Here is a 24,007-nt window from a genome sequence, read left to right on the forward strand (position 1 = left end):
ATGGCAGCAGAAAACTGCACAGATATTAAGTGACTGGATCTTTCAACCACTTTCCTGTTTTTTTTCCCTGGGAAACTTTTATTTTTTTTTACTACCCCAGCTCCCCCCCCCGTACTTTCTTGTTGAAACAACTACGAAGTCAGTGGCATCAATAATTAAATAACAGCTGAGCATCAGGGGAGGGAAAGTGACAAACCTGACAGACCCGTCACAAGTTATTTTGACAAGTCTGTAGACTGGAAAGATTGCAAATGAGGGGACGAGCCCCCTCATTACACCTCCCACATTTAACATGCTTATCTTTAAACATAACGCAGCGTGGAGATCATCCATTTTCACCCCCACACTTTTGATGCCACAGCAATAGTTCCAGCACCGATACTTAATGGCTGACGTCTTGGCATGGTTGATGAATAACCTTTTTGGCCACTGCAGCATCACATACTCTCATCAAAGTAAAATTTGTCCCTATTAATCAAATATAAGTGCTCTTTGCTGAAATCCTCATTTGTATTGCATAGATTTCCAACATTCATCTCAGATGCTGTGCACAACTGCTAACCTTTCAGGTGAGTCTGCTGGGAGTGCCCTGCTCATTTGTATACTGGGGCTGTCTCGCGAAAGGGCAACCAAACATCATTTACCCAGAGGCAAGCTAAAAGTGGCTTGCTAGCCTGACAGCGTTTAGCTTCAAAAAATGAGACATTAATTAACACTCGTTCATTGATTATTATCGATTAGCTTTTGTTTTTGCTTTTGTTTCTAAAAGTTTGGAGTAGGCATATTCTGTTCGTTGTTATTCTCTCTCTCCTTTCTCTCTCAGGAATGTCTTTATTAATTGGGAAGAAACCTTTGTGACTGCAAATACCTAACTAGATGCCGCATTCAAAATCACAGGGCGCAGCCTAGAACAAACATGGTGTACGTCCAGATAGATTTGTAAAATTAGGTAAACAGGAAGCTGCCTTAGACTACGTCAGACTGTTGGTCCACCTGACTCAGTATTCTCTGCACTGACCGGCAGAAGCTCTCTGGGATTTCAGGCAGCATGACCTGGAAATAGCCAGCGATTGAACCCGGGACCTTCTGCATGGAAAGCAGATACTCCACCACTGAGCTAGAGCCCTTCATTCCATTTGCTAACTGCTGGTATAGTGAAGTGGCTAAGAGACTGAGACTGCAGTTCTGAGACTGACCTCAGACATTATGATCTCTGAGATGAGGGACAAGATGGCATCTTTCCCCACTCTGAAGTCCACATATAAAAGCTGACCAGACCGGCAAGTGGATCTTACTTCAACACTGGCAACAAGACAATACCATACCCTCCAATACATCGTGACAAAAAGGCAGGACTCTGAAAAAGCAACTCTGAAAAATTGTGCAAGATCATGGTGCCCAAAATGGCCTCCATGCTCTCACGAGACAAAAAAGGGATGTCCCAGTTTTACCAGGACGGTTGAGGGGTGTGCAATGTTTTCCACTGCACCTCAGGGTGGCAAAGGAGCTTAAGGAGTGTAGGCCAGGACACATGGCACATACTCTGTTCTCCAACACCACACTACCATTCCCTGGCCATCCTCATCTGCTCCCTGAGGCAGCTGCTACACTTTGCCTTATGGTTGAGCCAGGTCAGCTTACATATATGGGAATAAACCCCCTTGAAAAGAGTGGAACCTCTGAATTTATAGACCAATTAAACTCGGTAGTTCTGGAAAGGTGAGTATGCCTTATAGTTGGATTTTAGTGAAAACATAGCAGACACTAAATTTCGTACCCCTCCATTCAACAAACCAAAATATATCATGAAAACCTTCCAAAAAATATGTGCTGGGTCAAACTTTAGTGTGTCTGCAGGGAAGATTCCTTCCTACTCAGCTATACAGCTGCAAATATAATTTTTAAGTGCTTTTAAGTGCATTGTACTAATGTGACACTAGACGGCAATGGTGAGCTAATGGCAAATTCCATATATATATATAAATGTTTTTTTAAAAGCGTTTTCACAGAGTTTTTTTATATGTGTGTAGATTCAGCCCTAGTAAAGCAGCCATTTAAATGGATCTCAGTGTGCTCTGTTGAACTGTCCTGATAAGGCATGCAGCTGATAAACTTCGCAAAGCCTTCTCAGTTCAAATGCAGTGAGAGATACAGGACAATGCAGTCTTTTATGCTTCAGCCCTCTACCCAGTGTCTGGAAGTAAAAGGTAAAGGGACCCCTGACGGTTAGGTCCAGTTGCGGACGACTCTGGGGTTGCGGCGCTCATCTCGCTTTATTGGCCAAGGGAGTACAACTTCAAGGTCATGTGGCCAGCATGACTAAGCCACTTCTGGCAAACCAGAGCAGCACACGGAACCACCGTTTACCTTCCCACCAGAGCAGTACCAATTTATCTACTTGCACTGGTGTGCTTTCGAACTAGGTGTGTTAGGTTGACTGAGCAACGGAAGCTCACCCCATCGTGGGGATTCGAATTGCTAACCTTCTGATCAGGAAGCCCTAGGCTCTGTGGTTTAACCCAGTGTTTTTCAACCACTATTCCGCACTAGTGTGCTGCGAGATGTTGCTGGTGTGCCGTGGGAAAAATTGAAAAATTCGAAAGATTTTTTAAAAGAAAAAAGTCAAATTTCTGCCCACTACGCGGGCGCCGGACTGTGTCCACCCTATTTTCCATCCATCCTGGGTGGGGATCAGATCGGATGGGATCGGATGAGAGCGGACAGGCGGTCTGCTCTCATCTGATTCCCCATAGAGAGCAGCGGGGCTCTGACATCTCCCTCTCCGCACACAGTGGTGGTGTGCCTCATGATTTTTTTCATGAAACAAGTGTGCCTTTGCCCAAAAAAGGTTGAAAAACACCAGTTTAACCCACAGCGCCACCCGCATCCCACAGCGCCAGCCGCATCTGGAAGTAAGCCTCATTTAATTCAGTGGGACTTACTTCTGAATAAGGCATGTATGGATTTGCATTGCAGATAGGTCAAATTCAAGCTGATCTGACACTGCCAGTGTGCCACCCTTCAGCAGAAAAGTTCTATAAAAAAAGACATCAGAACATAAAATTGGGGGGGGGATAACTAATTAAAATAGCAAAGCATAAGAGGCTGGCAGGAAAAAATAAACTCTACTCGCAGCCTGTGAAAACTTGCACACAGTTTTCTGATCCATTTGCTCATGACAGTCCACCTGTGGATTCTCATTTACTCTCCTCAGCCTATCCCCTATGCAGCTGGTTTCCAGAGGAGCCTTCCTCTCCTTCAGAGACTCCAACATCTCTCCTCCTCCTTCCAGACAGCAGATGAGACAGGGGGTTGTAATTGCCAGAAAGGCTAGGCTCTCAACATTCTTCTACATAACATCTCCGCAGCCAGAGACTTTGTTCATCTCTGAATACACAACCATTTCCATGAAGGTCAGTGTGAGAAGAAACCCTGAAATTCAGTCATAGTTGCCTGAAAGGTCCTGCTTCAGATAGATTTTCCTCCCCTCTCCATGTGGGAATTCTTATCCCACACTTTGCAGCATCATCAGCCTTCAGTAGGAGCAGACAGTGGCTTGAATCCCACAAGGGAACCCTATTTGTGAAAACAATTGCCAATACATTCTTTCAACAATGACTAATGTAATTATCATCCAATCTAAGAGGGGCTTTCGATCATCAGCCGGTGAGTCTTTTTGTACAAACTACCACTGAAACAAAGTAGACAAGTGTTAGACACATTTAGCTGCAGCCTTGGTGTGAACACTTCTCACACTTTGGGTGTTTCCAAGCTGTCACTAATTCCAGGTGGGATTCATAGAATTTTAAAATTGTAGAGTAGGATCACCTAGTCCAACCAGAGCCACAGAACTCCTAATTTTAGGATTCATGTCTAACCAGTGGGTGCATTCTGATGGATCTGAGATGTGGGGTGTTAAAGCAAAGCAGACTTCTCTGATCTGTGGAAGAGATAGAGAACTGGGGGCTGGCCTTCCTCCTCAAGTGATTGTAAAGCTCACCAGTAAGTCAAGTAGAATGATTCAATAACTTTAAACACAATGTAGCCCCACAATGTAGCTGAAAACTACAGTGGTACCTTGGGTTAAGTACTTAATTCATTCTGGAGGTCTGTTCTTAACTTGAAACTGTTCTTAACCTGAAGCACCACTTTAGCTAATGGGGCCTCCTCCTGATGCTGTGCCGCCGGAGCATGATTTCTGTTCTCATCCTGAAGCAAAGTTCTTAACCCGAGGTCATATTTCTGGGTTAGAGGACTCTGTAACCTGAAGTGTATGTAACCCGAGGTACCACTGTACTGTCCTTAGCACTTCCCCTGTTTTCATGTCTCTGCTGAAAAGGCAAGGGAGCCCCCTCTGAATTCTTCTGTTGGTAGCTTCCTTATGAAGGCTCCTAGGACAAGTGGAAACAGCTATCCGGTGACGGCAGAAACAGAGCCCCTCATACCTCACTGTTCTTCTTTTGTCTTTTGTGAGGCAGAACTGAACCCTTGCATTCCACAGTGTGTGTGTATGGGGCAAGGTAGGGGGTACACATACAGAATGAAGAAAAATGAATTGCTGTGAAGGGCTGTAGCTCAGTGATAGAGCATCTGCCTTGCATGCAGAACATCACAGGTTCAATCCCTAGCTACTCAGGCAGGGCTGGGAGAGAACTCTTCTTGAAAGCCTGGAGACCATTGACAGTACTAAGCAAGGCAAACCAGTGGCCTGACGCAGCATAAGGGAGCTTCCTATGTTCCTGTGCAGCAGTGGGCAGCATAGTTTCTATGCAGCAACCCTCCTGCCTTGACCCTTATGAATGGTTAAAGCAACAGCCGTACTCTGCCATTCTGAAACCGGCAGTTGCAGACTGTAAAAGAGGGCTAACATATTCAAGGATACTTCAGGTGTCAAGAAGTCTCCAACCAAGACATGGGATTCTGCTTGCACTAGCTGAAGGAGAAAGGCTGGTGTTTGCTCAAAAGTGCTGGCTTTCACTCATAGCATCCCATGGTGGCCTTATTTGTGATTCACATACTAAAGGGTTTTAGTTGATTTTGCCACAGCACAAGCATCTGGGCTTATGTGCCATTTACTTGTGAGTCGGGTTGTTAAGATTGCATTGTGTGCCTTTTTTTTCCATGGTCATGTCAGATTCCTGTGAAATCTTCCACATGTACCAAGGTTATTTTCTAAGATTGATATCCGAATTGTTAGTGTCTCTGGTTTATTTTTTTAAAGCAACGCAACGTGGCTTGAATGTGAATTCTGCGATGGTAACAAAATTACTTGCTGCAAATGCGTCCAATCACAGTCTGTGCTGCATTAGGAATGCTGCTGAGTCTGCAGAAATGAGATCTCCCACAACTTGTGGGCCAGTTCCTTCAGAACAAGGGGGTGCTTGGCTGTCCACGGCAAGAAGTACTGAAGTTAAACTCTGCTTGTCTGCCTTTCAACTCATTCGGAAGCATGTTTACTCACAATTAAGTCCCACCACTTCCAAGGATGGCGCTTTGGGCCCCTCTCCATTTGGGTTCTCCAGTGCCTGGCGGTGGATGGCAAATAGGAAAGACAGCGCTCACTGAGCACTGTTCTGCCATTCCTGTATTTCTGCTAGTTTAATGATACATTTCCTATCCTGAGATTTCCAAAGGTCTCTGGACTGAAACCTGTGAGATACAGATATTATACGGATGATAATAATGCTACCATTGAAGCAAGATCTGAGTGCCAAGCCACAGGTATTTTGAAACCATCTAATCAAATGAAAACTAACGATCTCTTCTGAGCAAACAGAGAGAATGTTTTGGAATGCCAAATGACCTGTTTGTTTTCTTTAAAAAAAACAAACTCACGGAAAGAAGTTTGCTTTATCATCTGCTACATTTGAGTGGGAGATTTATAACAAACCTCTGCAGTATGATATGATATGGACTACAAATGGGATTATTCACAACCATTTTTTCCCATTTGTAACTGTTGTCTGAAGCTCCTGAAGGTCATACATTAAACGGGCCGCCTGTGTCTGTCCTCCTTGAAAAAGAGCAAAGGGGGGGGGATGCATTACCTTCTGGTGCAGCTGGTTATGCAGGGAAACAATAAATGGGAGAAGTGTTGGGTTGTCCTAAATGGTACAAATTGAATCGCGCTGACATTTTACAGAGCAGCAAATTGCTTATCTTATTCAAGTGCCTGATTTGTTTGCTTCTTGATGAGTTTTGCACCGTCCTTTGAAAGCAAAAGATAAATCTGGAGGAGGCCACCGAGGCTTGCATTTGAAAACAGAAAAGGGGAAGGGAAGGAATCAGTGGATGTATTTCAAAGCATCGGCATTCAAACAGGCTGGGGAGAAGTTTCCTATGAGCCCCTAATTTTGTGTGATTTCGGCTTGCGTCATGCAATAGCAGTTCAAAGCAGGAAGACATGACTATAAACCAACAGCCGTGTTTCCTGTCTACACCCACAAATGACTATTTGCCTTCCAGGGATCTTTGTACGATCTGCTACCCCTCCAGTACCTTCCTGCAGGCAATGGCTTGAAACATCTTGAATAACAAACTGCAGGCATTCTTGTTTTCCAGTACTGAAAAATGGAGGTGACGTGCCTTCATGACTCTTTCCTTCAGTTTTGCAAACCTGAGGCTATGCTTGCTCTACTTTGGGGATGCTGCTGAGCTTCTGAAACTCTGGTGGGGAGAACAGGGTGGTGGAGCACGAAAGGAAGCCCCTTGCAAGTCGAGCCCCAGCTGGTCTCATCAAGGCTCAAAGGAGCAGTCCTTTAAGTGATGCTTGATAGGCAGAAGGAAGGCTCATGGAGAGATCTATCTGTTCCAGTGCTCCATTCAAAGTAGACCCATTGTGTGTAGTGGAGGACATGCACAGTAGATTTCACTCTAAGACTGCAGTTCTATGCATATTCCCTTGGGAGCAATGCACACTGAACCCCATAGCAGTTGCTTCTGAACTGCATTGAAATGGGCTGCATGAGGGTTTTTTTTTCTTGATATAGAGTATAGCCCTCAATCCCTGCACCCTATATTTAGACCTACGGACTTCAATTAGTTGTCAGGGACTGGCAGGCCTTCGAATAGTCTGTGGCAGAGGCAGGGGATCAGGGGAGTGACCCAGGAGAGGGGATCAGCAATTTATGGGGTTTGATGCCACCTGCGAGGCAGGAGCCATGGCAGGGGGAGGAAGGAGAGTCAAGGCAGTCTGAGATGAAGAAAGGTGCAGCAGGTGTGGTAGAAAAGGAGGCTGGTCAGCTGAGAGACAGGTCAGGATGGGTGCGCAACCTGTCAAGGGAGGGTATATAAGCCTGTTGCTCCCTATTGCTGCAACTGCTCTGCAGAGCCTAGACCTGGGGACAGCTGCCCAGAGGCTAGAGGCATGTGTGCATGTGTATCCAATGTGGATGCACTGGGTGGCCTTTGGCAAGTTTCTGCCTCTGTTCCCAGTCTGTGAACTGGGAGTACGCACCACACTGCACTTTAATAGTTTTCAGCTCATCAGGGGTAGGCAGCATGAGGTATTCCATGATGAACTGCAGCTCCCATCATCACTGACCACTGGCCATTCTAGCTATGGCTGGTGACAGATGGGATGCAGTAACATCCGGAGGGCACCACGTTGCCCACTTCCAAGCATTCAGTAGTTCTCATGCATGGATATGTATATAGATTTAGCACACATTAATCTAGAATTAACGTGCAGCATGTGCCAAAAGCAATGTGGATTTAGGTAAGCTTGCCATTTTAGAACACTTTTCTGCTTTGATAGAGCTCTCAGTTTCATTCCAAATTCCATTGTGGGCAGAATTTAGTGTCAACTTCCTCATAAATTAACTTGTAATTCAGGAACTGTGTAGTTTTTCACCTGCAACCTGCGAGAGCTACCAGATTTTATGAAAATGTGCAGCCCAACTCTATGTGTGTCTCCTTGGATGTAAGAAACCTGCTGAGTTCCGTGGGACTTACTCTCAGTTGCAGTTTTATTCCTATGACTCAAGAGGCCATTGGGAAGACTGTTTCTTGACCCCACTGGACGCCAACCTACTGTACAAATCATCTAACAGCTATTAAAAAATGTAAATATTCTCCTTGTGCCACTGAGGTTTCATGAAGTCATGAATTATGAATTGTGAAGTCATGAATTATGAAGACAAGAACTGCCAATTAGCCAGTGCAAATTATGCATTGTGAATTAGCAAGATGCAGTAGTGAAGATCTCCAGTGTGAATCCTTTGAATGCAATAGCATCTGACTCCCATGTAATGCATTCCTATATACATGGGCTCTGAACTTGAAGTATATTTTTATCGTAAACTGCTGAGAGATTTTCATTATGTGGTTGCCCCTGTACCATGGAGCAGCATTCATGTGGAGATACAGCAGGTCTTGCTATCTGTACTTTTCAGAAACAGTTGAAGGCATTTTCATTTTGAAAAGCTTTTTCCAGCTGCATGAAAAGGTTTATCTCCCTTAGATGTTCATTTTGGATTGTTTTTAAACCCTGTGCCATTTCTAGAAAAAGAGGTGCTGGAACTCACCATGAATGCTTCCCTTGTTCTCTTACAAGGGCAATGGCGCCCACCTGAGAGGTGCCAGAACTGATTTAAGGTGATTTCCAGCTGAAAGAAAGAGAGAGCCCTGTTGAAACCTATCTTCCATTACTTTTTGTACATTATTTTTAGCTGTTTTGTCTGGTATGCTTGAAAATCCCATTGACACACATGTAAAAGGTGATTCAATATATAACACATTGGGTGGGATTCAACGTGACATTAATAAAATGGGCCTGTCGCTGAAAGCATTTCTGACTGACAGACGACACAAACTCTCCTTCATGATACAGTACCTGCAAACTTTTCTGGAGGTTCCCCTGCCCCCACCCCAGAGCTGATGTTGGTGTGTGTTCCCAGGGCTTATGGGCGGAGGGTGGACGAAAGTCTTGCTGCACTAGGTATAGCATTGAAGCCTAAGGCTATAATCCTATATCCGGTTTCTTGGTAGTAGGTTCCATCGACTTCTTCTGAAGAGAAACATTGTGACGTTAGAGGTGAGAACCTGACCTGGCTAACATGTAGTGATTTCACTTCAGGTCATCACTGTTTCCTGTCCTTGCAATATACCTGCAGAAACCCCCCCCCCCGAAAAGATGGGTTGTCCTAAACATCTCAGTCAGTTTCTTTCCATTAAATAAGCATGACTTTGGAGATTCTTCTGGTGGCTTCCCTACATGGATATTTGCAGAGCTCTGTGTGTTGACCCAATAAAAATGAAGTTTTATTGATTTTTCCTTCTTCCGCGCATTGTATCTATTTCTGTCGGGTCATGCGTGCCACACAATGGTAGACCATCAATGACAGCCAGGGATGTGATGCCATGTGGCACCAAATGTCTGGAAGCAACTTAGTGAAAACGTAGGAAGTGTTATTTTTACATATTCTAATGCAAACGGTGGAAAGTCATTGAGCCTTGCAGGCCCATCAGAAGAATAGTCGTGAGCCTAAAAGGAAAGGGGGGGGGGCTGAGTTCTAATACATGGGTACAGATCCTCTCAGCTACATCCCAAATAATGGACAACAATAACTTTTATTTTCCTTGTTATGTAACAAAATGCAGAGTTGTTCTGCCACATCTCTCTCCTGATCTCCTTCTCACCCTCCTCCCTCCCTCCCTCCAAGACCTCATGTAAGTTGATATTTCATATTTATAGTTCCACTGAAATAAACAACATCCTCCAGCCTTTGACTGGGTCCTCCCCCAGCCTCGCTGCAGGAGCCTATCTTTGTGTATTACAGAGGAAGTTTCAGAGTACTTTGTGGAAGATGAACCGTTTATAGCTATGCCCAGAAAACCTGCCGTTCCTGTGATCCTTACCAACTTAAATGATTGATCCTTACCACACGATAGTATAATTGGGGATGAGCAGCGAAGGTTCTTGTCTTTAGAGAGAATGTGTGTAAGATGAACTGGAATGTAGTCCACAATGGGTGGGCACAGAAACTTGACTCTTCCCAGGGAACAAAACATGCTGCTTGTTGTTCTGAATAGGCTAGCCCAGGGCTTGTTTTAGTTACACGTAGCTTGACTTGTTTGCATGAATCATGCGGAAGTATTGCACTGCAGACATCTATTGATCTTTCAGGGCAAGCAATTATGACTGAGGACCAGTTCTGAAAAAAAAAAAATGTGGGCCATGACTTGTTTTAGTTACAGCCTTTATTTACCCATCATTAGGGATGGAAGGATCTGTCATTTTTGGTTCTCTCAGTTTATCATTTTCCGAAAGTTAAATTCAGTTCTCCAGATTTCTGCAGTGATTTACATTAAAAATAAAAATAAAAGCCTCGTGAAAATTCATTAGCATTTCTGCCAATAAACACATTTTTCTGTGCAGTTCTGACCAACATACTTTTTTTTGCAAGCAATTTTTCCTAAAGCTAAGAATGTTCATATGTCATTTTCATAGATAATGCTTATGTACACTTTTGCCGAATATTGATATTTTTGTAAACACTCTTTGGTTGGAGAATTGCATTGTGAAATTTGAATTAGTGCATATTTTCAAGGATGACTGTGATTCTGTTGTCATATTGTTTTGGAAAGTGCAAATTTGATAGATTTCCTTTTAAATGTGAACTGAATTGAATTACTCCCCCACCTCTACCCATTTTACATATCCATCCATAACAAAAAATCCATCTCTGGTCATGCACAGCAACTAAATGGCCCTGGGTCAAAATGATTATCTGCATTCAAAGGCTAGTCTGGCTAGTTCTCTGGGACCCATTTGAACATTCCATTGCAGATGTTGATATGCATTCATACAGAGAGCTGTTTTATTTACTTATTTACTTATTTACTCTGTCCTTTCCTCCCAAAAGAGTCCATGGAAGGAAGCACAACAAAAGTGATAAAACAATGCAATAAAAATGCAATATAATTTTTTTAAAAAAACATTCAAGACAATGAATTGTAGCTGAGGGATCTCCTACAAAGTCTCAGCACCCTTAACGAACTACAGTTCCCAGGATTCTTAGGGGGAAGCCCTGACTGACACCATAAGAGGACTTTAAATGTATAATGTGAATGTGACTTTAGTGCCCCCAGTCTCAAACTTCTTGTTCAGAGGCAACTGTACCACACCCAGATTGCACATTTCCCTCAATCCACCACAGAGATGTTGTTGTTGTTGTTGTTTAGTTGTTTAGTCGTGTCCAACTCTTTGTGACCCCATGGACCAGAGCACGCCAGGCACTTCTGTCTTCCACTGCCTCCCGCAGTTTGGTCAGACTCATGCTAGTAGCTTCGAGAACACTGTCCAACCATCTCGTCCTCTGTCGTCCCCTTCTCCTTGTGCCCTCCATCTTTCCCAAAATCAGGGTATTTTCCAGGGAGTCTTCTCTTCTCGTGAGGTGGCCAAAGTATTGGTGCCTCAGCTTCACGATCTGTCCTTCCAGTGAGCACTCAGGGCTGATTTCCTTAAGAATGGATAGGTTTGATCTTCTTGCAGTCCATGGGACTCTCAAGAGTCTCCTCCAGCACCATAATTCAAAAGCATCAATTCCTTAGTTGTTTTTTTTTATGTTGAGCTTCAGACCATAACCACAGAGATAGGGATGTTTAAAAACCTTATAAGCATTAAAAAATACTCCCAGAAATGTTGCTGGGGACAATTCCCTACCCCAAGCTAAATTCTAATGCATCTGAGGGTAGTGCATGTTTTGGTGTCAGAGGAAGGGCACTTAAGTCTGCTTCCACAGAACAGATTTTATGTGGAATACTCTATTCCCATATTTATCCTAATACTTTCCATTGGCCCAAACAAAGCACAGCAAACTCAGGAGTCAGCAGGGGGATTTCTTGGGACTTTTTCTTTCCCATGTTCTTTTGGGTGTCCCATATTCTGCAGGTCAGATTTTTTTTTTGGGGGGGAGAGCAAGTTTACACCATTGTAGTAGCTGGGACAACCCCCCTTCCCAACCCATGCCTCCCTCCAAGATTCAGCTGTCATTTAGGGTGTGTTTTTTTTTAAAGGCTGGAGTATTTATATGTATATAAAAAAGAAAATATGCTAATCGTCTTCCAACAGCTCATTAGCATATTGACTAAGAGAAGCTTTCTACAAGGAGGCAGCAGTAAGCCAAGCAAGGTTACAACTTAAAAGTAAGGAAGTTTTTTTTAAAAAAATAATAATAATATATAACATGCGAAAAAATAATCATAAGACTGTCAGGGCAATTGCTGCCCCGATGCATTTGATCAGCACTTCTGGTTTTGTATTGCATGTGACCAAATGGTTGATGACGAATGCCAGGTAAATGGGACTTGCAGGTGTTGGGCAGAGCTTTTGTGTCTCGAGGTCCTGGCACCCAAACGGTGTCCTTCAAACTGGGACAGAAAGTTGAGGCTCTTTGCTACTCTTGTCCTTTCTCAGTTTTGCGTGAAAGTTCTGCTGCCCTGCTTTTTCTCTCCCTTCCCTTTCTCTAGTGACAACACCTCAAAAAGTCAAATACACTTTATAGTTCTGGCCTTTAGTTAATCGCATTTGATGCCTGGTAATTAACGGGAGCATTTTCTTCTTATGTTGGGACATGTACTGCTAAAATTCATTTACCAGCTACAAAGGAGAGGGAGAGCTGTTTGTGTTTTTTTATCTGAACTAGCATTAACCCAAGGCTCAGAAAAGAGAGAGGCAGTCATTGAATCACAATGATTATTGGGGGCTCAGATCTAAATAATCTCCATGCACTTGGATGCATATTTCCTTTTGAGCCATAGCCAAAAGTTATTCGAGTTGCTTACAAAAACTCTTTCTTCATCTTACACCGAATCCCTTAGCAAATCCTCAAATATCTTTGCAAATCTCAAAGATATTAAGGCATTTAACTCCCTCCCCCTACCTCCTCCCATTCAGACCTTTGATGCCTGGTGTGACTAGAATGATTTTAGAGTTGTAACTCATAGCCTGAATAAGAAATTAAGGGAAGCAGTTTGCAAAAAGATAAAAAAGGGAGGGGGAAGTAGCTAGTACAATATCTAATTACTTATAGATTTTAAGTCAAATTTGAACAAGATAAATATTTAAATAAAAGGTAAAATCATTTAGAGTTTCTGCTAGCCACCCCCACCCCCCCCAGCCAGGGTACATTTCTGAATTCAGTAGATAGCCAAGTAAATGAATTTATTAGGATTACACATGATTTACATCAGTCTATCTAAAAGAAGTCTGGTGTGCCGGTTCTATAGGAAGTTCCAGTTGTGTAATATGGTTGTGTTATGTAGCTCTCCAAGCTATACTTATTGTTGATAGAAATCCCTGGATTGTGAGCTACTGTGATATGATGTGTAGCTGCTTGAGTGATTTGCATAAATCTTCTAGTATGTGCGGCTGTTTGTCACATGCATTTCAACATGACGACTGCGGCATTCAGTGGTGGTTTGCATATGTGAACGAACTATCTCAAATCAATACCAGCCAGATCTTTTATACCAATTCACCTCACCTCACACACATTAGACTCATGTTACCTATACCATATTTTGATTTTCAGTAGGCTCATTTTACATACACCACAGTCTGAAGCTATCTCATTTCAGTAAACCTAAGTTAAGACTAACCACAGTTTGTCCAAGTTCAGACATAACACCAAACCGCTGTTAGCTAAAAATGAAAGCATGTTATATCCTTATGACTGCACTTGAGAAGAAGGGAAGAGACAGTTGACAAACCCAGGGCTCATTCATGTAATGCTAAGCTATAGTTTAGCATTATATCCTAATAAAGTAAAGGTAAAGGTACCCCTGCCCGTACGGGCCAGTCGTGTCCAACTCTAGGGTTGCGTGCTCATCTCGCTCAAGAGGCCGTGAGCTGGCGCCGTCCGAAGACACTTCTGGGTCACGTGGCCAGAGTGACGAAGCTGCTCTGGCGAGCCAGCACCCGCGCAGCACCCGGAAACGCCGTTTACCTTCCCCTATTTATCTACTTGCACTTAGGGGTGCTTTCGAACTGCTAGGTGGGCAGGAGCTGGGACCGAACGACGGGAGCTCACCCCGCCGTGGGGATTCGAACCGCCGACCATGCAATCAGCAAGTCCTAGGCACTGAGGTTTTACCCACAGCGCCACCCGCGTCCTGATATATCCTAATAAAACCTCCCACTATTTTTACATGGGTGCTCTTTTAAAAGGTCTTATATTTAAGATGTGATCTTGATTGATTTACTTCATGTAAAATTCATCTTCTTTAATTTGCTAATAAGTTATTGGAAGAACATCAGCTTAATAAATTAATAAGACAGTCTTTTGAAAGGAGTAACGACTGAGCTTTATATCTTTTCTAATATGAGTTACCAGCAACATTGGTAACTAACCTAAGCATGGGGGATGAAACTAACCAGTTTCTTTCATTTGATGGAGAGATTCTGGTCCAGGTGGGTAGGGGCAGGATTGGGGAAGAAATTGTAGCAACAGTAACACAGATCCATTGTAATGAAGACAGAGAAAAGTTCTGTTATGGCATGTCACTTGAGTAAGCTGAAATATTCTCCTGGAGACAGATAACAATGGGACAAGTGGTGTCAAGAGAAAAGTGTGCTATGTCCATCAGCTACAACCTGCTGTGTACCTTCACCATTGAAATAATTTGTATCTAAATCTAATCCTGATGCTGAATCTCCAGGGCATTTCCCAGAATGCCTTTGGTGGCACTGAAAAACCACCAGTCCCTTATCCATGGGGCTGACAGATGCTCTTGTTTCTAAACGGACTGCTTATAAGCAAAAACAGAAATGCAGTTGCAGGCATTGGCATGAAATCCAACCCTGTGAAGAAATGGATTTACCCCATTTACTCTTTTAAAAGTAGGACCTTGGTATTTGACGTTTAATACTATAATGATCAGCCTTTAAGATGGAAGCAACACCAGAGATCATGCAGCTTGACCATTTTCCACATGGGAGAAAACTTACGCTCTTGTTTCTCTAGTCCAACAGCAGCAATGAGACAATCATAAAACTATTGTTTACTCACTTGGGAAGCTGTTTTGCACTGAGTCAGACCCTCAGTCCACCTAGCTCAAGATTGTCAGTAACGAATGACAGTGGCCGTTGCAGGATCCTAAGGCAGGAGGCCTAGCCTGGAGATGCTGGTGTGTGTGTGTGTGTGTGTGTGTGTGTGTGTGTGTGTGTGTGTGAACCTGGGACCTTTTTCATGCAAAGTGTGTGCTCTGCCTTTGAGCAAAGATCCCTTGCCTTCAACATATCCTATCAGTGATCCCCTTCACATACTAGAATAATGCAGCGCAGTGAATGCACTATAAAAAGGCCTGTGTGAAGGTATGAATGATTTTCCTTTTGCTTTTTACAAAGAATTAATTGAACCAGACACCTCACACATCAACTAATAATAAGTCTGCATTGGAAGGAGTAACCTGTGAATCCACTGAACCAGATGATGATGATGGTGATGATTTTATTTTATTTGTACCCTGCCCATCTGACTGGGTTGCCCCAGCCACTCTGCATGGCGTCCCACAAATATAAAAGCATAATAAACCATCAAACATCAAAAGCTTTCCTATACAGCGCTGCCTTCCGATGTCTTCTAAAAGTTGTATATTGTAGTTACTTATGTTCTTCACATCTGATGGAAATAGAGTGGACAGCTAGCTAAGCGCAAAATGGAACTGTCCCAACAAGATGGGAAAGTCTTAAAAAGGTCAACTGCTCTATGTTGTCCAGAAACCCCTACTACCCCCTTTTGCCTTCACCCCAACAGGTGCCTGCCCAGCCTTTCCTTAGTGCAGATGTGAAGAACATTTGGTCCGTAATTCCTGGTCATTGGCCATGCATGCTGGACCTGATTAGAGTTGTAGTGGAGCAACATCTGGAGGGCCCAAATTTCCTACACCTGCTGTAACACCTCCTATTTGTAGCTTTCTTTAGGTGATTGCTAAGATTGCTGAACTTCGTGGTCTACAAAACCAGGCATCTGGGAGATAAAGGGTAGCTTGTCCAACACTTTCTCATATAATATTGAGGGGAGAGGCAGAGGACAAAGTCGACATTATGGGAAATCATTTTCTCTCCCTAAAACGCCAACAACTTAGTCCTTCTTTGTAATCAATCGGCCCACGTTCTCAAAAAGCTTAGCCTCACATCATTAAAAAAAAAGGATCAAGGATGGAGAAGGGAAAACAGCTGGAAATAATAACCATTCCTAAGGGCAAATATTCATTTTTAATTACTGGTGTCCCTTTTATCCATGACAATGTAATTGCATTCTGTTTAACTAAATCTTAATTGGGGCTGTGAAGTAATGATAAGCATAGCTGTACAATTCTTTACTAGCTATCTTATACATACAATCGTTCATCCTATCTGCTATGTAGAGAGAGGACACAATGGCGCACATCAGAGTAACAGTCACAGCAATATGGTGTGATTTTAAGGGAATCCAGTCCATGTTTTATGTGTTCCTGTACACCAGAGTCTGGAGCAGTTCCAGTCCAGGTTTTACACAAAGCTCAGGGCCCCAGTGTAGAGACTAGGCTTGGATACAGCCAATGATATAGAACATAAGAAGATCCTGCTGGATCAGGCCAAAGGCCCATCTAGTCCACCATCCAGTAGCCAACAAGGTGCCCCAATGGGAAGCCTGCAAACAGAATCTAAGCACAACAGCAATCTCTCCACTTGGATTTTATTACCATTTTTCCTGTGGTGGTCCTGCGCCTGGAAATTGATGCTGCCACCAGTGGCGTAGCGTGGGGGGTGCAGGGGGGGCCGGCCGCACCGGGCGCAACATCTGGGGGTTAGGGTTAGGGGGCGCAAATCCACGGGTTAGGGGGCGCAAATCCACGGGTTAGGGGGCACAAATTACTTGCCTTGCCCCGGGTGCTGACAACCCACGCTATGCCACTGGCTGCCACTGAGGCCAGGACCTCAGTAAGCCACATAGGTGGTGGTGGGGCATGGCCAGGGGAGGAGGGATATTCCTGTTTTGCCTCAGGCAGTGAAAACCTGGTCCAACCCGGTTCCCAGTCCTGCCTGGAAGTGCTGGGAATTGGACCTGGGACCTTTTGCCAAGCAGATGCCCTCCTGCCAAATGGTCCTCACGTCTGTTCTACACTGACAGCAACGGAACGCAAATTTTCCACTATCTCTACCATGCAGTTTGTAGAAATGTCCTAAAAACTTTTTGAAGCCCTGATTGGATTGTGGAGATGAGGAGCCTGATGTTCAGTCACAAAGATGTCCAATAAACTTGAAATGCCTTCGGTTACAAGAGGACAATGTTTCCTGCTTTTGCCAAAGTCTTCTCTTAGTCCCTGGACAACTTCAGATATTTCTGTGCCACAATGGATGATGGGAATGTCAGGATTTCCAGGAGAGTGGGCCATGCAAAGAAAACATCAGGGCCCCCTACCCTCCTTCAGGATCATCTACCTCCAATTGTCCTATGAGGAAGATCCAGGTGAATAGTTACAGTTTACTATTATCGTTATTTTCGTCAGTGTATCCTTATGTTACTTGTAAGCTGCCTTGGACATAGGCAGTAGAAAGAAGGAATTTCACGTTGTACTCTGGCAGACCTAGAAAAATCAGAGTACTACGTTCCCCCTTTTCTTAGATTCAGGTAGGAATTGGGGAGAAATTCGATTCAGTTTGAATTAGAGACGAACCTCTGAAATTCAGGCAAATTATGTTCCTTTTTAACCAGGCCTTTGGTTGCTTTGCTTTGACTGACATCCTATGCCTTTTTAAAATAGGTATGTGTGGGTTTTTTTTTTTGGGGGGGGGGTTATTGGGTTGTTGTTTTTATTTTGATTATATATTTTGTGCTTTTATATTCTGACATTGTTCTGTGCACCCCCCTGAGACCTTCGGGCATAGGGTGGTATATAAATAAATAAATAAAATAAATATATAAAAAGCAAATTAAAACACAGTCATCCTTTGAAAGTTGCACCTCTCTGAATTCTGCCATGCAGTACTCCAGACAAGGAATGTGTAAAAAAATTATAATGTACGTACTAGGGTAAGGTATGCACAGAAATGCACTTACTGGTGAAAATAACATATGAAATACATTATATCGGGGTGATCATTTTGCAAGAATGTGCATAATATGCAGAAGTGCATACCAAAATGTGCACATTAAGAAAAAGTTGCACGAAATTGCAAAGTGGTGTGGAAATGTGGTGAACAGCACCTATGACTGGATAAAGGAGAAACTGGGAGAAATTTGAATTGATGGATTCACCCATTGCTAGATACAGAGTTAAAGAGGGAGGGAGCAGCCATCAGATCCTTCTCAGATGCGTAGCCAATTTGCTTCTAATGGATAGTTGTCAGGCACAGCCATGCAAATTCTGAAGGTGAAAAGAGGCAAGATTTTTCTCTTTTTTTAAAAAAAAAAATGAGCGATCTTTTTTTTTGAAGATTTGAAGCAATGAAATCTAAACATTGCTTAAATGACTGGAAATTATCAAGTAGCCTATCTACCTAGGCACACACCTGGAGTAAGACGGTTTATATTTCAACGCAATGTCCTAGACTCACTGATTACTTTTGTCAGTGACTCCTTGCTATATTTCTCTCGTGACACTGGACTACATCTTTATTCTAAATGGGGATGAGGACCTTGAGCTCCACCTAGCGCTGAGAAGGAGCAATTTGTCAAAAGATCCGAAAGGAGACAAAACACCTAGAAGCAACAAGGTTGTCTGTTTCTATTGTGGATTGTGTTGTCTTTCGTCACACAATAAGAAAAAGCTGATTCACTGTAGGGGTTTCAGCTGATAAATCAATTAAGTCTATATGCATTTGCATGTGGCTAAAACAGACCTCTGGAAGGAAAAAACTAAGGACATTTATCTTGTTTTTGGATGATGTGTATGTCACAACAGCCAGTGTGTCTCCAATGTGGCAAAGGAGGAGGAATGGTGCTTCTAAGGAAGTGCATGTTTTAAAAACAATTAAGCTTTTTTTAAAAAAAATCAAAAAACAACAGCAATAGCAACTGCTGCTCACAAAAGAGAGAGGGCACTATTTTAAAGCCATTTTTTAAATGTTTGATTTGTGCTCAATTAATCTAGAAGAGTTTGGATTTGATATCCCGCTTTATCACTACCCGAAGGAGTCTCAAAGCGGCTAACATTCTTCTTTCCTTTCCTCCCCCACAACAAACACTCTGTGAGGTGAGTGAGGCTGAGAGACTTCAGAGAAGTGTGACTGGCCCAAGGTCACCCAGCAGCTGCATGTGGAGGAGCGGAGACGCGAACCCGGCTCCCCAGTCTACCGCTCTTAACCACTACACCACACTGGCTCATCAATCTAATTGATGAATGGACTATACATTGATGCCCTAGGCTTTGGACCAATGCCTGACACAGCAAACAAAGTTTATCCACATTAAGAAATATGTTAAGGTGATTTTTTTCAGCAAACGGTGGAGGGGTGCATATCCTTCTGCTGTTCTGCAGAATGTTTAGAAGGGGTAGTCCCTGCTTTCTAGTATTGATCTCTAGGTAAGTTGCTGTCCTTTCCCCATCTTTTTTGTCATTTCCGGGATGCCTTGTTAAAATTGTGTTTGTGTGAGCTGCTAGAGCAGGGATCAGCTCCTTTGCCAGGGTCGCCAGAACAGATATACCGTATTTGGAACCCAAGACTCTCCAGACATTGCTAGACCTATCTCCCACCATCTCCAGTCAGCATGGACGATGATTAGGGATGATGACAGCTGGAGCCCAACAACCTCAAAGGTCCTCCCTACCTGTTCTAGATGTTAAATCTCCAAATGAGGTGTCTGTGGATGTCTCTTCACATCCACAGCATATGTAGCAAGGCACCACACAGCCCGAATGATATGGATGTGGGGCTTTCTTCTGAAATGTCAGTGTTATATTCTAGGGCAGGGGTGGTCAGACTTCCAGCTTTATTTATGGCCACCGTATTTTTCGCTCTATAGGACGCACTTTTCCCCCTCCAAAAATTAAGGGGAAATGTGTGTGCATCTTAAGGGGCGAATGCAGGCTCCATGGCTTCAGCGAAAACAACGCGAAGCCTCCGGAGCTTAGCGGAAGCTCCCGCTGCGCTCTGAAGGCTTCCTGTTGCTTTTGCTGAAGCCAGGAGAGCAAGAGGGGTCGGTGTGCACCGATCCCTCTTGCTCTCCTGGCTTCGCTTGGCTGGAGAGGTGCTGCGCAGCTTTCCCTCTCTGCGCAGCGCCCCTTCAGCGAAGCGGGTGGAGAAATGGATGGGGCTCCGCTTCTCCTGTCGCTTCGCTGAAGGGGCGTTGCCACAGAGAGGGAGAGAATATTTTTTTCTTGTTCTCCCCCTCTAAAACTAGGCGCGTCCTATGGTCGGGTGCATCCTATAGAGTGAAAAATACGGTATATTTCCGCTGTCAGAGCAGAGGAAAAGGCTTCTGTGATAACTTGGCCAGCCCTGGGTAGTAAACATCTTGAGCTGGAGTGGGGAAGGGGACACACCATTCACTGTTCTGCATTTCAGTAGCAAACCCCCTTGGCCCAACCCTGCTAGCCAGGCTGCTGGGTTCATGCACACAAGCTTCCCATAGCTGCTCTAATGTATTGTTGATCCAGAGACTCCTCCTTCTAGTTCTTCCTGAATGCCAGTGCTTTCCCAGGGATCCCTTTACACACAGCAACAGGCTACATTGATGCAGTGAAGATTCTTGGCTGCTGGTAGGTTGGGTGGCTCAGAAGGTGGGACAAGTTTGGAAAAGATATGGACTTATTGGCTTAAGTCAATTTTGTTCATCTGACTTCAGCCGCATTGGCACTCCAAACCTGGGACCACGGCCATACATTGCCTTTTAAGTGTACACTTAAGATAACCATTAAAGCAGCACATATCACTAGAGGTGAAAATATATATTTTTAATTGACCCCCCATATCTTCTCTTCCAGATCTGATTGTATCCATAAAGGAAGCTTCATCTGATGCTTAATGACAGACTCCAGGATTCTGAGTTGAAGCTTGAAGGCATTCCCAGGACTCGAGTCTTAAAGCAGAGAGTGGTGAGGGATGAGTAGTATAGGGCTGCCATACATTATGGGGGTTGGGGAAATTGACATCCGGAGGGGGAGGATTTCCAAAAGGTGGTGGTTCCTAGACAAGTCAATCAAAAATTTGTGGGTTTTTTTGGTGTGTGTGTTTTAAAAAAAGCTCGACAACTTTGGGGGTTTCCTGTTTTTTACTTTTTGAAATATGGCAACCCTAGAGTAGTAAGGAAGGTTATTCAGCACGGTGTGCTTTTTTGATTGCATGATTTAAAAGATCTCGTATATATATGCACTCTGTGTTAAAGCTGGTCTCTTTCTCTCTCCGGCTATGTCAAACATGTTGATATTATGGTGTGCACATGTGTGTTTTAAGCCCACTCTTCTATATTTCTTGTGCAAAGGACAAAGTATTACAAGACTCTGTGCCACTGTATTTCTTCAGACAGAAATGCCTTCAGGTCAGCATTTGCTAGGCTTGCAGTTCAACTAAAATGACATGCGCTTTAGAAGAAATAATAAATTCTGCATAAAAAAATGGTCTAAAAATATAGTACTTAGCATTCAATTATATTCAACACTGAAATAGCAATTTCAATGATTTTTAGCCCCTTGAGTGTTTGGCCAAATACCAGATATTGGCATGCCTGGGCATAAGTAGGGGAAATATAGGAGAGACATCAGCTGGCAGTGCTGATTTTGGAAATTCCTGAATTGCTCAGCTAGGTACATCGTGATTTTCTCCTGCCCGATAGGGACACCTCATTCATTCAATCCTTAAGAGAAACTCAAAAATGGCAGCACAGTGCATTCATATTCTGCTCTTTTATTCTGCACTGTAATCTAGATATAGGTCCCGACCTGCTACTAGAAATCAGCTCTCGTCATTCATCAAGTCATTTAGGAGCTTCCAGAATCCTTTCTTTCCCTCTACATGTGTAGCCTGGCCCATTTTCAGCATGACTTTTCTAGGTGCCTGTTTAAATCCCCCAACCTTTGCCTAAGGCTAGCTGTGGGGTGTAAAATGGGTTTCCCCAGTCCCTTTCCATGTCTGACATGCTTGTGTACTGTTGCAATGCTAGCTATTTCTATGGGGGAAATGGTGAGCACAAAGTTTTGACTATTGAATGTAAAGATAACTGAAATTTCTCATAACCAGGATTCATTTTCTTTTCTTACATATGAATAGATTTCTACCATTTGCAGAGGTACCCTATTAATTTTGATGCCTCATGAGAATGAGACCCAAGAATCTTTATACAGTCACTAAAACTTAGGGCAAATCCATACCCTACAAATAAAGGCCACCCAATCCACATTTAAAGCGCATGACTTTCCCGGCAGGGGAAAAGACCAAGGATTAAAATGAAAATATTAACTGATAAAAAGGAAAGAGGAGGTTTTGCTCTCCCAGATTTGAGTTTATATTATGAAGCAGCGTGCCTACTTTGGCTAAAAGATTGGATAAAACTGGAGAACAGAGACCTGTTGGATTTAGAAGGTTTCAATAATTGGTACGGGTGGCACGCATATCTCTGGTATGAGAAGGTGAAAGTCCACAGGGCTTTCTTAAATCATATTTTCGGGGGACCAATATATCAGGTCTGGGAAAGAAATAAGAACCTTCTTGAAAGAAAAACACCATGGTGGATCTCACCGGTAGAGGTCTTAACAAAAAAAAAAACCAACATGGAAGAGAAGACAGCCACTTACGAAGATTTGGTAAGAAAATCAGAACAAGGGCTTAAACTTAAACCTTATGAGGAAATAAAGGATCAATTCACCGGTTGGTTACAGTATCATCAGGTGAATGATATGTTAAAGCAAGATAAAAGAAAAATGGGCTTTGAGGACAAGAAATCAAAATTCAATATAGAAATAATAGAAGGTAAAAACAAAACATTGTCTAAATTATACAACATATTACTGGAATGGCATACAAAAGACGAGGAAGTCAAAGAGGCAATGATTAAATGGGCAATTGACTTCGGCTATAACATCGAGTTTGAAAAGTGGTTGAAATTGTGGCATAGAGATATTAAATTTACGGCCTGTACGAGTTTGAGAGAAAATGTCTGGAAAATGCTCTATAGATGGTATCTCACGCCGGCAAAATTAGCTAAAATCTATAGATCAGAAAATAAGACATGCTGGAAATGTGGTGAAGTGGAGGGAGACCTCTACCATATGTGGTGGCAATGCAACAAGGTGAAGGTTTTTTGGGAAGCAATTTATAATGAACTTAAAAAAGTTTTTAAATATACTTTTCCCAAAAGACCTGAGGCCTTTTTGCTGGGAATTATGGGTAAGGAAATAAAAAATGAAGATAAAAAATTTTTTCTCTATGCCACCACAGCCGCAAGAATTATGCTGGCACAAAACTGGAAAACAGAAAATATACCTAACGTAAGTGACTGGCAGGTCAAAATGATTAACTATGCCGAGCTAGATAGATTAACAGGCAGAATACGAGACCAAGACGACCAGAAATTTCAAAAAAATTGGAGTAAATTTTGGAAATATATTGGAACGGATATATAGGAGGAACTGGCGGTATTAGAAAAACTTTATCAGCTAATAAGTATAAACTTTAATAAACTAATTACGCAATCCGGGATTTATTTGATACTTACCAAAAGGGTGGAGGGAAGTCAAAGGCTAAGTAGAGCCTAATGCTTATATTATTTTTTTTGTATGATTGTATGCTTACTTTTTGTATAGCATGAAAATAGGATGAATAATTTATGTTAAAATGTCTATTTTTGTATTTGTTTGTCCTTTTTTTTTCTTTTACAAATTCTGAATAAAAATTTACTTGCAAAAAAAAAAAATAAAGCGCATGACTTTCCCAAGATTCCTGGGAATTGTAGTTTTCCCACTACAGGACTACATTTCCCACTATCCTTAAGAAACTACATCTCCCAGGATTCTTTGGGGAAATCGTGCTTTAAATGTAGGGTGTGAATCTTTCCTTAGTGTCACACATTCATGGATGTACACC

The sequence above is a fragment of the Podarcis vaucheri genome (genome assembly GCF_965113315.1).
Source record: "Podarcis vaucheri genome assembly, chromosome: 1".
Lineage (NCBI taxonomy): Eukaryota > Metazoa > Chordata > Lepidosauria > Squamata > Lacertidae > Podarcis > Podarcis vaucheri.